The sequence below is a fragment of the Durio zibethinus genome, chromosome 10 (genome assembly GCF_047325235.1).
Source record: "Durio zibethinus cultivar Kanyao isolate XHJ-2024 chromosome 10, ASM4732523v1, whole genome shotgun sequence".
Taxonomy (NCBI): domain Eukaryota; kingdom Viridiplantae; phylum Streptophyta; class Magnoliopsida; order Malvales; family Malvaceae; genus Durio; species Durio zibethinus.
Genome location: NC_143171.1, coordinates 26,755,548 through 26,770,547, shown reverse-complemented (window position 1 = coordinate 26,770,547; position 15,000 = coordinate 26,755,548). Strand labels below are relative to the sequence as shown.

General features: G+C 30.6%; 1 pseudogene; it reads left to right on the top strand.

The window, feature by feature from the left end:
- Positions 1 to 14,765, top strand: LOC149516628 (WAT1-related protein At5g40240-like; annotated as a pseudogene).
- Positions 14,766 to 15,000: the final 235 nt, after the last annotated feature.

Below are 15,000 nucleotides of genomic sequence, written 5' to 3'. Positions count from 1 at the left end.
ATGGGTATTGATTATTAAGTGGTTGATATGATTGGATGTATGTTTATAATTCTTTACAACTAGTAAATTTTATTTCTCATCCATAGATGTAGGTCAGTTAGACCAAACCACGTTAAATTATTGTCTCTTATATGTTTGATTCATTGTTTGATTAAGCTTCTGCTAACGTGAATAAGATTAAGGCTTTTAGCCTAACAAGTGATATCAAAGCTAAAGGTTTGAGACGTGAGAAGATCTGAAGGTTCGAGCCATGGAAAGAGGCAAGTCCAGAGGAGCTCGACTCAAGGAAAAAATTTGAGTTTGTGTTTTGAAGATCAGTTTGCATGATGTGTGAAGACACACAAGAGAAGATGATTGTGAGACTTTTATTGCAGGTAGAGCCAAGTATGTCTAGCATGAAAATAGATGATTTGATGAAATTTAAGTCAAGGTGGAGATTATTAGGAATAATGACTCAAATCCCATAAGAGATTTGTTTGAGATTAGCTAGATATTGCTTGATGGATAAGAAGACTTACAGAAGAAGAATTTTAAGAGAAAAAAGATTCTTAATAGGCAAGTTTGACATGCAGAAGAAGAATTCTAAGAGAAAAGAGATTTTTAATAGGCGAGTTTGTAAGGTTATAAATAGGTAAAGTCTCTATAGGGTTTGGTATGAGAAAAAGATATAAAAGAGTTATAGGATTTTATTGGTAGACACCCTATAAGACAACTAAATATTTACGTCTTATGGATGTATATATTTATTTGTGAGTAGACTAAAAGAGATTGAGAGGGTCTATGGGTATTGATTGTTGAGTGGTTGATATGATTAGATATATATTTGTAATTTTTTATAACTAGTTGATCTTGTTTCTCATCCGTAGACATAGGTCAGTTGGATCGAATCACGTTAAATTATTGTCTCTTATATGTTTGATTTATTATTTGATTATGCTTTCGTTGACATGAATAAGATGGGGCTTTTAGCTTAACAAGTGTTATCAGGCTAAAGGTTTGAGACATGAGAAGAGCTGAAGATTCAAACCATGAAAAGAGACAAGTCCAAAGGAGCTCAACTCAATGAAGAAGTTCAAGTTCATGTTTTGAAGATCAATTTGCATGAAGTGTGAAAACACATAAGAAAAATTGATTGTGAAACTTTCATTTGCAAGTGAAACCAAGCATGTCTAGCATGAAGATAGATGATTTGATGAAATGTGATTCAAAATAGAGATTGTTGGGAATAATGACTTAAATCCTATAAGAGATTTATTTGGGATTGGTCAGATATTGCTTGATGAACAAGAAGACTTGTAGAAGAAGAATTCTAAGTGAAAATGGATTCTTAATAGGTAAGTTTGACATACAGAAGAATAATTCTAAGAGGAAATAGATTCTTAATAGGCAAGTTTGTATGGTTATAAATAGGTAAAGTCTCTATAGGGTTAGGTATGAGAAAAAGATGTAAAAGAGTTGTAGGATTTTATAGGTAAACACCCCATAAGACTACTAAAGATTTACGTCTTATGGGTATATATATTTGTTTGTGAGTGGATTAAAAGAGATTGAAATGGTCTATAAGTACTGATTGTTGAGTGGTTGATATGATTGGATGTATGTTTGTAATTATCTACAACTAGTGAATCTTGTTTCTCATCTATGGACGTAGGTCAGTTGGATCGAACTACGTAAATTATTATCTCTTATGTGTTTAATTAATTGTTTGATTATGCTTCCACTGACATGAATAAAATTAGGGCTTTTGGCCTAATAGTTTTTTCACTATCTTTATTGTATTCCATTTTGTATCTTTACTAAAGAATAACACACTATGTCTCCTTAATTGCCCTTTAATTCCGCTACATAAGGCTCTTTAATAGAAAACAATTAACCAAGTCGTAGAGGAGAAACTATTCTTATCTGTCATACATAATCCATTGGCTAAAATGTTTCAAGTTTATGATCTTTCTATGTTGATCAGCTAGTTTCCTAAATTCTTTTCTTTTCTCTCGTCTTTGTGTATGGCATAACAAGGAAAGAAAAAGTAGCATTTTGAAGTTCAAGTACTCAAGCTAAAATCATTGGCCCCGTAACATCAATATTAGGTGCATTAGTGATTGTTTTGTATAAGGGCCCAAAGTTATTTCCTCTCCACCTTGGACATCATCATCTACTTTACTTCAAAGGTCTCTAGCATCATCTCAATCAAATTAGATCATTGGTGGCCTTTTAAAAACTATTACATTTCTTCTTATTTCATTTGGGTATATTTTTCAAGTAAAAAAGGTTTCCAAGCTCCCATTTTGAATTTTTTAAGTACTATTTTACATAAATCTAAACTTGAATTTTCTAGCACATTACAGTCCTAAATAATAAAGAAGTATCGAGAAGAGATTATTGTAAGTTTCTTTTACAACTTATCCAGGGCCATTATATCTCTACTAGTATGCTTATTAGCAGAACTAAACTCAAGTTCTTAGAGATTAAGATCTAATATAACAGTAGATGCTGTCCTATACTCAGTATGCCTAAGTTATTAGTAGCAACTGTGAAGCATACAATTTTCAATATTTTAATGTAACTTTCTTCCTCCTTGCGTGTTTAGGGACTTTTGAGATTCACCTTTTATGTGTTGTACACACTTGGGGTGTATGCTTGAAGGGGCCTGTGATACCCCAGCCTAAATAATTATTAGGCTAGACTAATACCAAAACACATCAGTTTATTAAGAGATTAATTAGTAAAAAATAAAATGGTTGAGGTATTAAATGAAAGAAAACCTAGCTATGAAGAAACAAAAAAAAATAGGAGTTCTTCTTCTTCATCTTTTTTAGGGTTAAAAAATATGAAAAATCAAGTTGATGATTCAAAATCAAAGGCTATAATCGAGTTAATCTCCTAATGGTGAATATATGCCTTTCTTTTATTTAAGAAAAAAAATCATGTTGATTACTATTATATGAAGTTAAAGTTTTGAGAGAAAAAGCAATAAAAACTATGAAATCTTTCATTAATCTTCACGATCTATTTGGGTAAATTACTGGGCTTTGTTTATTTCATGTTCTTAAGATTTATTGATGATTATTGAAAAGAGTTTAAAGGCTGAAAGTAGGGATTTGAGTTTTTAAAGATTAAAGGAGAAATTTTATTTTTGGATTAGATACTATGATCTACAATAATGAATTAAAATAGAAAATTGTATTAATGGATAGATTATTGCTATGATTATTATAAATCATTGGAAAGCATGTTGAATCTACTTTCTAATGAAATAAATGGAAGTCAAATATGAGTTTTTTATGAAGAGTTATCTAATTTTTACTTAAGGATATGCAGGCTGTAAAGTAGCAGCATCAGGGTTGAATTACGAAAATTGTCGTAATTTTTATATAAGGAATTACAAATTAAGCAATATATGTCTGGAAAACATATTGAGTCTACTTTCTAATAGAACAAGTGAAACTAAATTTGGAGTTTCCTATGAATAAATACATAATTTTTATTAAAAGGTATACAGGCTATCTGGCGGTAGTATTTGATATGGATTGCAAAATTTGTTATAATTAATCCACAAGGAATCATGAAATGGGTCATATATGGTTAGAAAACTTATCGAGTCTAGTTTCTAACACATTAAAAAAATTTTAATTGTAAGTTGCATATCTTTAGATATGATCATTTTAGTAAAAGAAGCATAGGCTACCAAAATTAGTTACTCGAGTTAATTCTTATTTAACTTAATTGTTTTGGTATAAGTGGTCTCAAATGGGTTGATTAATTACTATTATGCTGAAATTATCTTGAATAGCCATTAATTATTTGCAAAGAAAAACTTGGTGATGGAATCAGAAGGAGGTAAGTAGAATCTCACACACTTTAATTGTTTTCAAATCTATATAAATATATATGTTTTTAAATGAATAAATGTTTTATTTGTTATTTTTTATGTATGAAAATAGGATCAAACATATGATTATTTTGCTTTTCTCTATATAAACAATGGATTATGCTTATGAATGAAATGAAAAAATAATTTATGTTTAAAGAACAATTTTATGATAGCTACGTTTTTATATTCCTGGAAAGTGGGATCATCGACACCAAAAAACGATCCTAGCTAACGGATAATAGTTGTTAGCAAAAACATGATCATAAAACCCTAGCTAATGGTTAATAGTAGTTAACGTAAGGCTCTGGCTAACGGGTTATAATAGTTAGCAATGATCATGATGATGAAATTACCAATACGACCAATGTCACGGGTTATAGAAGTGACCGTAGCTAATGATAAACTAATGATAATGATGATTTATGATGATTTTAAAGATTGATCCATGATTTGTATATAAAGATGATTTACAATAATTTTTAATGATTGATCCATGATTTGATTTTGTTATGATATTTGAATGGTAGCATATTTTGCAATGATTTATGAATTGACATATTTTTATATTGATTTATGAATTTACGAAATGTTTGATAGAAAGATGATCTTTGAAATGTTTTGACATTATAATTTGACGAATGTTTTAAATGATCAATGTAGACACCCAATTTGGTCCAAGTCTGGATTAATTAGGCTTGGTTTGGTCCAAATTGATAAGCCCATTTGCATTTTTATTTTTATTTATTATTATTATTATTTTATTTATTAATTAATATATATTTATTATTTATCTATTAATATTTTTTATTATTTATCTATTAATATTATTTATTTTTTTTATTTTTTAATTATCTATTAATATTTTTTTATCTTTTTTTTGATCAATTTTTTGTTGGGATTAGGATCAGAAAAAAATTAAAATGTATTCTGCCGTGAATTTGGAGGCTAGCAGAGTTAGAATTTGATTCAAAGATTGAATCCAAATCCCAGAGGGAATTAGGATTGATCAGAAACTCTTCTAATCAATCCTTATAAATAGGTCCATAGATCACACAGAATAGACACAGAGAATAAAACACAATAAAGAGGTGAAACAAAAGCAAAAAGTGTTTAGAGGTAGTTTAGAATTTTTAGAAAAATTTTTCAATTTTTTTTAGAGTTTTTTTTTTTAGAATATTTCTGAAAATTTTCTAGAATCCGACGAAATTTTTCAGCATCGATTAATTTTTCGGCTACTTTTCTAGCACTAGTTGAATTTTCTGACAATATCCCCAGTTTTCGACCAGCTACCCAGTTTTCGGCATAACATCTATAGAAACCATTGAACTTTCTGGTGAACTTTCGGTGAAAAACCCATATTTCGACCAAATTTTTCAAAATCCAGTGAAATTCAATCGGTGCTCTTGGGGTGCCAGAGAGAGAAAGAGAGAAAAGAAAGGGAAGAAAAAGAGGGGAGATGAGGAAAAAGAACTTAACTCAGCCCTTTATACCCCTTACGAAATGACGTCGTTTTGACCTTCATATATCCAGAAGATCCGCGCGTTTTGCTATTGGGCGACTCGACTCAAGCGCGACCCGTTTTTGGCTGACCCGCGTTTTAGCCAGCCTTAACCGAGCTGAGCCGAGCCATTTTTCTCGAGCCATATTTTCAAGCCGATATTTGTGTTTGGAGCCAAGCAATGCCAACCCTTCAGTCGAGCCGTTTCGATTTTTTTTGTTTTTTTGTTTTAGTTTTTTTAGTATTTTTTATGTGTTTGTTTATTTTTTTAGAATATTTTTTGCATGAATAAACAAAAAAAGAATAGAAAAAATATAAAATAAAATTTTCAAGAATAATATTTTTGAGAAAAAGTTAAAAATATCAATTTTCTTTAAAAATAAAATTTTTTAAAAAAAATTTAGGAAAGGTTGAAAATAACCGTTTTCCTTAAAAATAAATTTTAAAAAATATATTTTTGAAAAAAAGTTGAAAGTATCAATTTTTCTTAAAAATAAATTATCTAAAAAAAATATTTTTTAGGAAAAGTTGAAAGTATTAATTTTTCTTGAAATTAAAATTTTAAGAAAAGTATTTTGAGGAAAAGTTGAAAGTATCAATTTTTCTTGAAATTAAAATTTTAAAGAAAAGTTGAAAGTATCAATTTTCTTTGTACAAAAGCAATATGTTTTTTTTTAAATGAAAAAGAAAAAGATTTATATCAAAAGGTAAATCATTATTCTTTTTTATTATTTTATTTCTTTTTTTCTTTCTTTTTTTAAAATTTTTTTATGTTAAATAATTCGACGATAGAATTTTTGTAAGTGAAACAGTAGTTTTCTTATATACTCTTGAGGTGAGGAAAATTTTCCTAATTTTCTGCCAAAAATATTGGAGTTAATTAAGAATAATTTTTAATAATTAATTACTTGATAAAATTTTTAGGGCTTATTGGATAACATGAATTTAAGTTGGTACCATCTTTCGATGGGCGTTGTAAATGTGTTATAACTTTCCTCACTCGTAACCGAACTCCCGAACCCCGTTCTAGTTGATAGACCTAAGCCTATTCTTTAGGGACCCTTAGTCAAGCTTAGGTATTCCTTGATAGGATAGATTCCTTAGGTGATCAATCACACCTAAACAAAAAAGATTAGTGGCAACTCCTAAAGTTAATATCTAGCGATAGGTCCCTGGATCTAGACATAATGACAGTTTGGCAACTCCACTGGGGATAAGGTGAGAGTCAGGCCAACAAATAAATTCATGTTATCCAAAAGCCTAATAAAATTGAACTTTTTGCATAGATTTTTTATTCATTTATATTTATTTACTTTGTTAATTATATCATTCATATGTATGTGCATAACATGAACTCTATACCCGAGTTCTGTCCCTTTATGAAGGAGTAAAGTACCTATTACTTTCGTGAGGTTTTAATGCATCCGCAGTGGTTAGCGAAATACTTTCACTCAAATTGAATCTTTTCTGTTGGTAGCCTGTGATGGGTGAGGATTGGATTGCCTTACTAGTCCATGATGGACAATGATGTAAGGAACAATTTTAGAACCTTTCGTGGGTAAAGTTACCTAACCCTACATATTGTATACACTTAAAAAGCCAGCCTTATGATAGAACCCTTCCTACCCAATTGATGGTTATAACCCAAAACTAGGACATAAGAAGGGTGCTTATCTAATCATTTTGATTGTCTGACTTTATGCATCATTTTTATTATTGTATATAACATTATGCATCTGCATCACTTTTATTTCATCCGTGAAACTAACCATGTTGTTCGTCTAATTTTGTGCATCTGCATTATTTCATTCTATGCATCATTTTCATGATTTTGTTTTAACATTATCATTTGCATCATTTTCATTTCATCCATGAAGATCCACATTCTATTCATGCATCAACATATCGTACATAAAGCATAGCATAGCATTTCTAATCATAATTGTGGTGCTAACGGTTCAAGGATAGCTCCACCAAACAACCTCACTCACTAATACAATATAAGAGCTGGAGCCAGACAAATGGAGCAGAAAAACTCTCACCGATTTGAAAAATTAGAAAAGGCACAAGAAAAGCTAGAAAATGAATTGAGTAAGATTCTCGATGCTCTGAACAAGTTAAACAAGGAAAAAGGAATAGAATAGAACATAAGTAAAAAAAACCATCCATCACAAGAGGTGGATAATCCACTATACCCTCCTGGTTTTGGGCCACATCAAGCTTAACCTGCACAAGGTCCATTGCCCCAGTAATTCATATATCCTATAGGGTACACATACCCTGAAATATCATCAATTTTAAATCCACCACAGTACCAAAGCTACATAAATCCTGTCTTTACTAAAAAAGTAGTAGAACTAATACCAGTCCCTAATTTAGATGATCTAGAAGATAAAAAAAAATTGAGGCCCAAGAAAAAGGAGACTTTAGAAGCCTTAAAAGCTTAACAGAAAATGAATTTGTTAGAGAAAAGGCTTCGAGTAGTGGAAAGAGTGGGTTTTTATGGTTCTGTCGATGCTGTTAGACTCTGTTTACTCCTGGATGTGGTTATCCCTCCGAAGTTCAAAGTACCAGAGTTTGAGAAGTATGATGGTACAAAGTGTCCGAAGATTCACATTACTATGTAATGTCAAAAAATAGCTACCCATGCTAATAATGAAAAGCTCTTGATGCACGTCTTTCAAGATAACCTCACTAGCTTTGCTGCTAGGTGATATGTCCAACTGGACAAGAATCATATTCATTCTTGAAGTGATATAGCCCATGACTTCATCAGTCAATATCGGTATATCATAGACTTAGCTCCTGATCGTCTTTTCTTACAAAATATAGAAAAGAAGGTGACTGAATCATTCAAAGAATATGCCCAAAGGTGGAGGGACATGGCTACTCAGGTGCAACCTCTTTTGACTGAAAAAAAAACCACTGTATTATTTGTTAGCATTTTGAAATCTCCCTATTATGAAAAAATGATAGGGAATGCCATAAAAAACTTCACCGATATGGTAATCTCAAGTGAAATCATTAAGAATACCATTAAAAATGGCAAATTGAAAGGAAGAGAAACCAAGAAAGCACCCAAAAAGAAAGAGACTGAAACTCAAGCTATAGGCTTTGACAGACAGTTCAGGGGATACCAACCTTATCCATAGGGTTGTTTCCCATACTATCCTACTGTGAATAATACCTCATCCTACCCATACCAGTCATATTCACAACCATCTTACCCATTGACATGCTAGTCCGTTTTCAACCCTCAAACTCTCATATACAGCCTTAATATTCAACCTTCTACAAGGCCCCAAGTTCATTCTACTAACTTAATAAGTGGTCTACGAGAGCAACGAATTACTCGAAAAAAACTCGTATTCGATTCAATCTTCATGACTTATACGAAGTTATATAAAAAGCTCTATAATAACCATTTGATTGCCCACAATCGTGTAGAGCCACTCAAGTCACCTTACCTTAAGTGGTATGATCTTACAGCCCATTACGACTATCATTATGAAATTACTGGCCATTTCACTAAAAATTATACTGCTTTAAAGCATAAGGTGCAACGATTAATCAATGATAGAATGGTAAGTTTTGATCAAGGAAGAGCAACAACACCTAATGTTAAGTAACAATCTATTGCCAAATCACAATGTCAATGCTCTAAGTAAAAATCAATAACATGTTGGTCAGAAAAGGCCCGAAGAGTCGCAATGAATCGAGGGGCAAGATGTTAATAAAGATCCTTCACCTGATTACATAGAGGCACAATTTTAGAGAATGAAGATAAGGCTGATTGGAAGTTTCTTATCATTTTAGGATTTTTTTTTGAAGTAATGTTAGGTTTCTTTTAGGCAATAGGATTTCATTTGTTATCATTTTAATAAAAGGTAATTTAATGCATTTCATTACATTTTTTTTTCATTCAACTATTGTTCCATGCTTTGTCACCTTTCATAACTTTCATTCCCATTCTTGAATTCCAAACGATGAACGTTTAGACAATGATAGCAATAATTTTGAGATTTAATTTTGAAAACTCATTCACATTAATTTAAAGAGATTATTTGAGCAAAAGAAGCTAGTTACTAGCAGAAATGAAATTAATATGACTTGAAGAAGTGCAGTCTCTTATAAAGATTTATGAGCTTATTTTTGTTCAATAGATGATATTCAAAGAAAGCATTCACATTTGAGATGAAAAATGGCCATCTTTCTTTCATTGTTATCCCTTTGAGCCTATTATAATTTATTTTTTTAAAGAACCCTGCCCAAGGATCATCCTCCATACTGAGGAGTAATTTTTGAAAAAAAATAGCCCAAAGATCACAAAAGATCTCAAAATAAAAAAAAAAAAAAAAAAAAGAGAAAAAAGGAATGCCATAACAAGTTGGGGCAAAGTAATGAAAGTTATTTTGTGAAGAATGAGATGAAAAAGGAAAAGTAGTGAAATGGGGTAAAATGACAAGTTACAAAATGATCTTTTGGTTTTGAACCCTTTAAACACATGTTTTGAGCTTATTTTATCCATTTCTTTCATGACCCCTCACCATGACCTACAATACAACTTTTAAAAATCCATTTAGACCATATGTGAGTGCTCAAATTGAATGATCATATGTTGGGTTAAGGTATGCTCGTGATGGAATGACAGAATTATGTTTCATTGCTTTAGAGATTGATGTAGAAGAGATATCCATAATGGGTGAAAAAATGAAAAAAAAATGAAAAAAAAGGAAAAAAGAAAACAAATGAAAAAAAATGAAAAAAAAAAGATGAAAGGAGAAAAAAGAATACCCAAATTGAAAATCCAAAAGGGCTATTTGGGTAGACAAATCTCTGAGTTGAAAGTTGGATGAACAGTTCAAATATATAGAAGATCTAGGCATCTAAAAAGCTAAGGCAAATTTTGATTTTGAAAACCCGAAAGGGCTATTTGGGTAGACAAATCTCTAAGCTAAAAGTTGGATAAACAGTTCAAATATAAAGAAGATCAAGGCATCTAAAAAGTTGAGGCAAAAGTTGATGAGCTCAAAATGATTACAGTAGTCAATGAAATGAGTTTTTAAAAAAGAATCTTGGATTAATGTTTAAAATTATCTGAATATACTACTCATCCCAATGACATGCATCCAATTTATTTCTTTCTCTATTTATTTTTGTACCAAACTTGTCTTCACTGATTACCTTTCTTCTAATTCACCCAATGTTTTTTTATTTTTGCATCTCCAAAATGAATCAAGAAAATGTATGATTGCATTATCTCTGTCATGATTTGAAATGATGATGAATGATTGATAATGTGCATAAAAGATTCTTACATTCTTTTGAAAGAAATCCAAGATGATAAGGCAAAAATGATGAAGAAATGGCAGAAACTTGAAAAATGACACATGGGATGGCCAAATGATGAACATGGGGATGGATTGCTTAACAAAATGAATAGAGGGTAAAAATCTAGAAAGATCTAGAAATGTATATGGAGATGGATTGACTGACATAACTTATGAGTTGTGGTCAAATAATATGAATAGTATGGGTTAATGGATAAAATTTATGCTAAAATTATTAGTACTGAAGAGCCTGTAAGTCATGATTGAATTATATTGGGCAATGGACAGAACTTGTCTTAGAATTGTTAGTGTTCAAAAGCCTATGAATGATGATAAAGTGATGAAAATGATAAGAATCAATTAACAAAACTTGTTCTAGAGTGCTAAGAAGCTAGAGTTGGAAAAGAAAGATGAGAGATGGTGGAGTCTTGAGGATCATATTACCACGTTTTGATTAGAATTTCATGACATTGACATCCACATTACATGCATTACGTTTGCATTGTTGTTTGGAGATTGTTTGAAACTTTAGTTTGGATATGCATTTGCATCAGCCAATAAGCATTTGGATTATGGCTTAGAATATGGCATTATGAGAATCTAGGTTGTTGCATTTGTATCATTGATCATGACATTCAGTACACATAAAATTTTAACTTTGGTGACAGTTTGAAGCTCATCTAAAAAAAATTTTTAAAGATCAAACAAGAATCTTTGAATCTTTGAGGTGTGAAACCCAAAATTTATCGAATGTAAATCTTCAAACTCAAATGAAAATCTTTGAGTTTCAATGAGAATCTTTGAAGTGTGAAACCCAAAATTTGTTGAATGAGAAGCTTTAAACTTTTGGATGTGAATCTCCAAAATTAAAATGAGACTTTTTGAATGTGAAAGTGAGTCTTATAATTTGCGAATGTGAATTTTAAGATCTTACAAATTTGAATTCTTGTGAAATTGAAATTTTGAGAGTCAAATTTCAGTAAATTCTTATGAAGCTGAAAGATTCTTGTGAATCTGAACCTTTGAATTTTAAACTCAAATTATGAATCTTTGAGTTCCCGTTACAAATTTCCTTTAGACATGATTGTCAAAGAGCATTTATTTTTTTCAAAAGTTGTGGATGCCTCTATTTAGAGGAGCAATTTATTTTTTCAAATTTGTGGTGCCTCTATTTAGAGAAGTAATTTACCTTTAAAAGTTGTGGTGCCTCTGTTTAGAGGAGTAATTTATTTTTTCAAAGTTGTTTACCTTTAAAAGTTGTGGTGCCTCTGTTTAGAAAAGCAATTTATTTTTTCAAAGTTGTTAAGCCTCTGTTTAGAGGAGCAATTTATTTTTTCAAAATCGTTAAGCCTCTGTTTAGAATAGCTTTATTTATTTCTCCAAAGTCATTGAACCTCTGTTTAGATGAGCTATGTTTATTTTTTTTAAGTCGTTAAGCCTCTGATTATAGGAGCTATGTTTATTTTTTTTAAGTCGTTGAGTCTCTGCTTATAGGAGCTTTGTTTATGTTTCTCAAAGGTGTTGAACCTCTGCTTAGAAGAGCTTTGATCAAAATTTTAACATAAAAAAATTAAAAAAAAGAAAAAAAATGGTCAAATGGAGTCTTGAATAGGTGTCTACGTCTTTGCACAATTCATGTTTTACAGAAAATGTGCAAAGAGGGGCAGCTGTAGACACCCAATTTGATCCAAGCCCGGATTAATTAGGTCTGGTCCAAAAGGGTAAGCCCATTTGTATTTTTATTTTTATTATTATTTATTTATTTATATATATTTTTATTATTATTTATCTATTAATATTTTTTATTATTTATCTATTAATATATTTTTTATTTTTTATTTATTAATTATCTATTAAATTATATTTATCTATTTTTTTTACTTTTTCTTTTTCTTGATCAAATTTTGGTTGGGATTAGGATCATAAAAAAATTAAAATGTATTCTACCGTGAATTTGGAGGCTGACAGAGTTGGGATTGGATTCAAAGATTGAATCTAAATCTCAAAAGAAATTGAGATTGATCAGAAACTCTTCTGATCAATCCCTATAAATAGGTCCATAAATCACACAGAACTGACATAGAGAAAAAAACACAAAAGGGAGGTGAAACAGAAGAAAAAAGTGTTTAGAGACAGTTTAGAATTTTTAGAAAATTTTTTTGATTTTTTTTTAGTTTTTTTTTTTTGAAAAATTTCTAGTTTTCAGAATCCGACGAAATTTTTTAACACCGATTGAATTTTCTGGTTACTTTTTCGGCATCAGTTGAATTTTTCGACAATATCCTTAGTTTTTGGCTCATTACCCAATTTTCGATCAGCTGCCCAGTTTCTGACATAACATCCCCAGAAACCATTGAACTTTTTGGCGAACTTTCGATGAAAAACTTAGATTTCGATCAAATTTTCCAGAATCTGATGAAATTCAACCGATGTTCTTGGGGTACCAGAGAGAGAGAGAGTGAGGATGAAGGATCTGAATCTCTCCCCGTTCTCTATCTTCCCTTTCTTTTCTCTTTCTCTTGTACCCCAAGAACACTAATTGAATTTCATCGGATTTTGAAATTTTGGCCAGAATCTGAGTTTTTCACTGGAAGTTCACCAGAAAGTTCAACGATTTTTGGAGATGTTATGCCAAAAATTGGGCAGCTGGCTAAAAACTAGGGATATCATTGAAAAATCCAACTGGTGCAAGAAAAGTAGCCGAAAAATTCAACCGATGCCAAAAAATTTTGCCGGATTCTAGAAAATTTCTAGAAATTTTTCAGAAAAAAAAACTCAAAAAAATAAATTTGAAAAAATTTTCTAAAAATTCTAAACTGCCTATAAAGACTTTTTGCTTTTGTTTCACCTCCCTCTTGTTTTTTTTTTTTCTCTATGTCTGTTTTGTGTGATCTATGGACCTATTTATAGGGATTGATCAAAATAGTTTCTGATCAATCCCAATTCCCTTTAAGATTTGGATTCAATCTTTGAATACAATATCAACTCTGCCAGCCCCCAAATTCACGACAAAATACATTTCAATTTTTTTTCTGATCCTAATCCCAGTCGAAAATTGATAAAAAAAAAGACAAAGTCAAAAAATAATAATAATAGATAAAAATATATATATTAATAGATAATTAATAAATAAAAATAAAAATATATATTAATAGATAAATAATAAAAAATATTAATTGATAAATAATAAAATATATATATTAATAAATAATAAAAATAAAAATGCAAATGGGCTTACCCATTTGGATCAAGCCCAATTAATCTAGGCCTGGACCAAATTAGGTGTCTACAATCTATATGATATGTATGAAAACAATGTTTGATCTAGTAAAGTATGTGAGCCTATACTTGCTAAGCTGTGGTTTGCTCAATCTCCTTTTACTTTTTCTTTATAGATGAGTAAGTGACAGTTTGCTTAGTTTTGTGAAAGCTAGAAGATCAAATGAGAAATATTACTTAGTCGACAGAGACAATATTGGCCAATGAGATCTTATGAAACGGTTTTGTATTTTTATATGATTTGTATTTGGATATATAGAGATGCATCATTTGTTAAATTAAAAATATGGAGTTGACTTGACAGACTATATCAGTTTATTGACAAATTTTAGAATGATTAAGAAAAAGGGCTTCATATTACTTTGGAGTTTACTTCAAGATAATATGATCGTATTGCGTCTTAGTCTCGAGGCGTGACAGGGCTTATGTTTGTTGCAATTTTTAAGCCAACATCAATTCTCGTTGCAGTTGGTATGAGTGCTATATTTCTTGGTGAAGCAGTTCATCTTGAAAGGTACTAAAGCTCTCCCTTTATATTCATAAATGCATGCATATTTCCACTTTGGTTGGTCATTCCTTTTCTATGATCACAATTGACAAGCCTGAATCAAACTTGATTTTCTAGTGTCATTGGAGCAGTGACTTATTTTCTAGTCTTTATGCCGTGTTATGAGGAAAAGCAAAGGAAGAAAAAATGACAGACAATGACTCTAGCTCAAGAACCTTTCCCTGCTTGTCTAGTAGTACAGTCCCTCTACTGCAAGGCCAAAAAGTTGAAGAAATGTAGCATAAATGTTTTACAAAAAGAAAGTCGGTTACCCTAGTTCAATGTTTCCACACTTATTGGCATGCAACATCAATGTTCAATGTCTACAGATATTTGAAAGCAAAAGGCTTAATGAATTTATGTTGGAATATTTTCAAAATAATAAATCACATGAATTGTACATGAAAGTGAAGGGTTATATATATTTAAATGATATAGTTATTTACTACGAGTTATATCTTATAAAGAGTTGTGT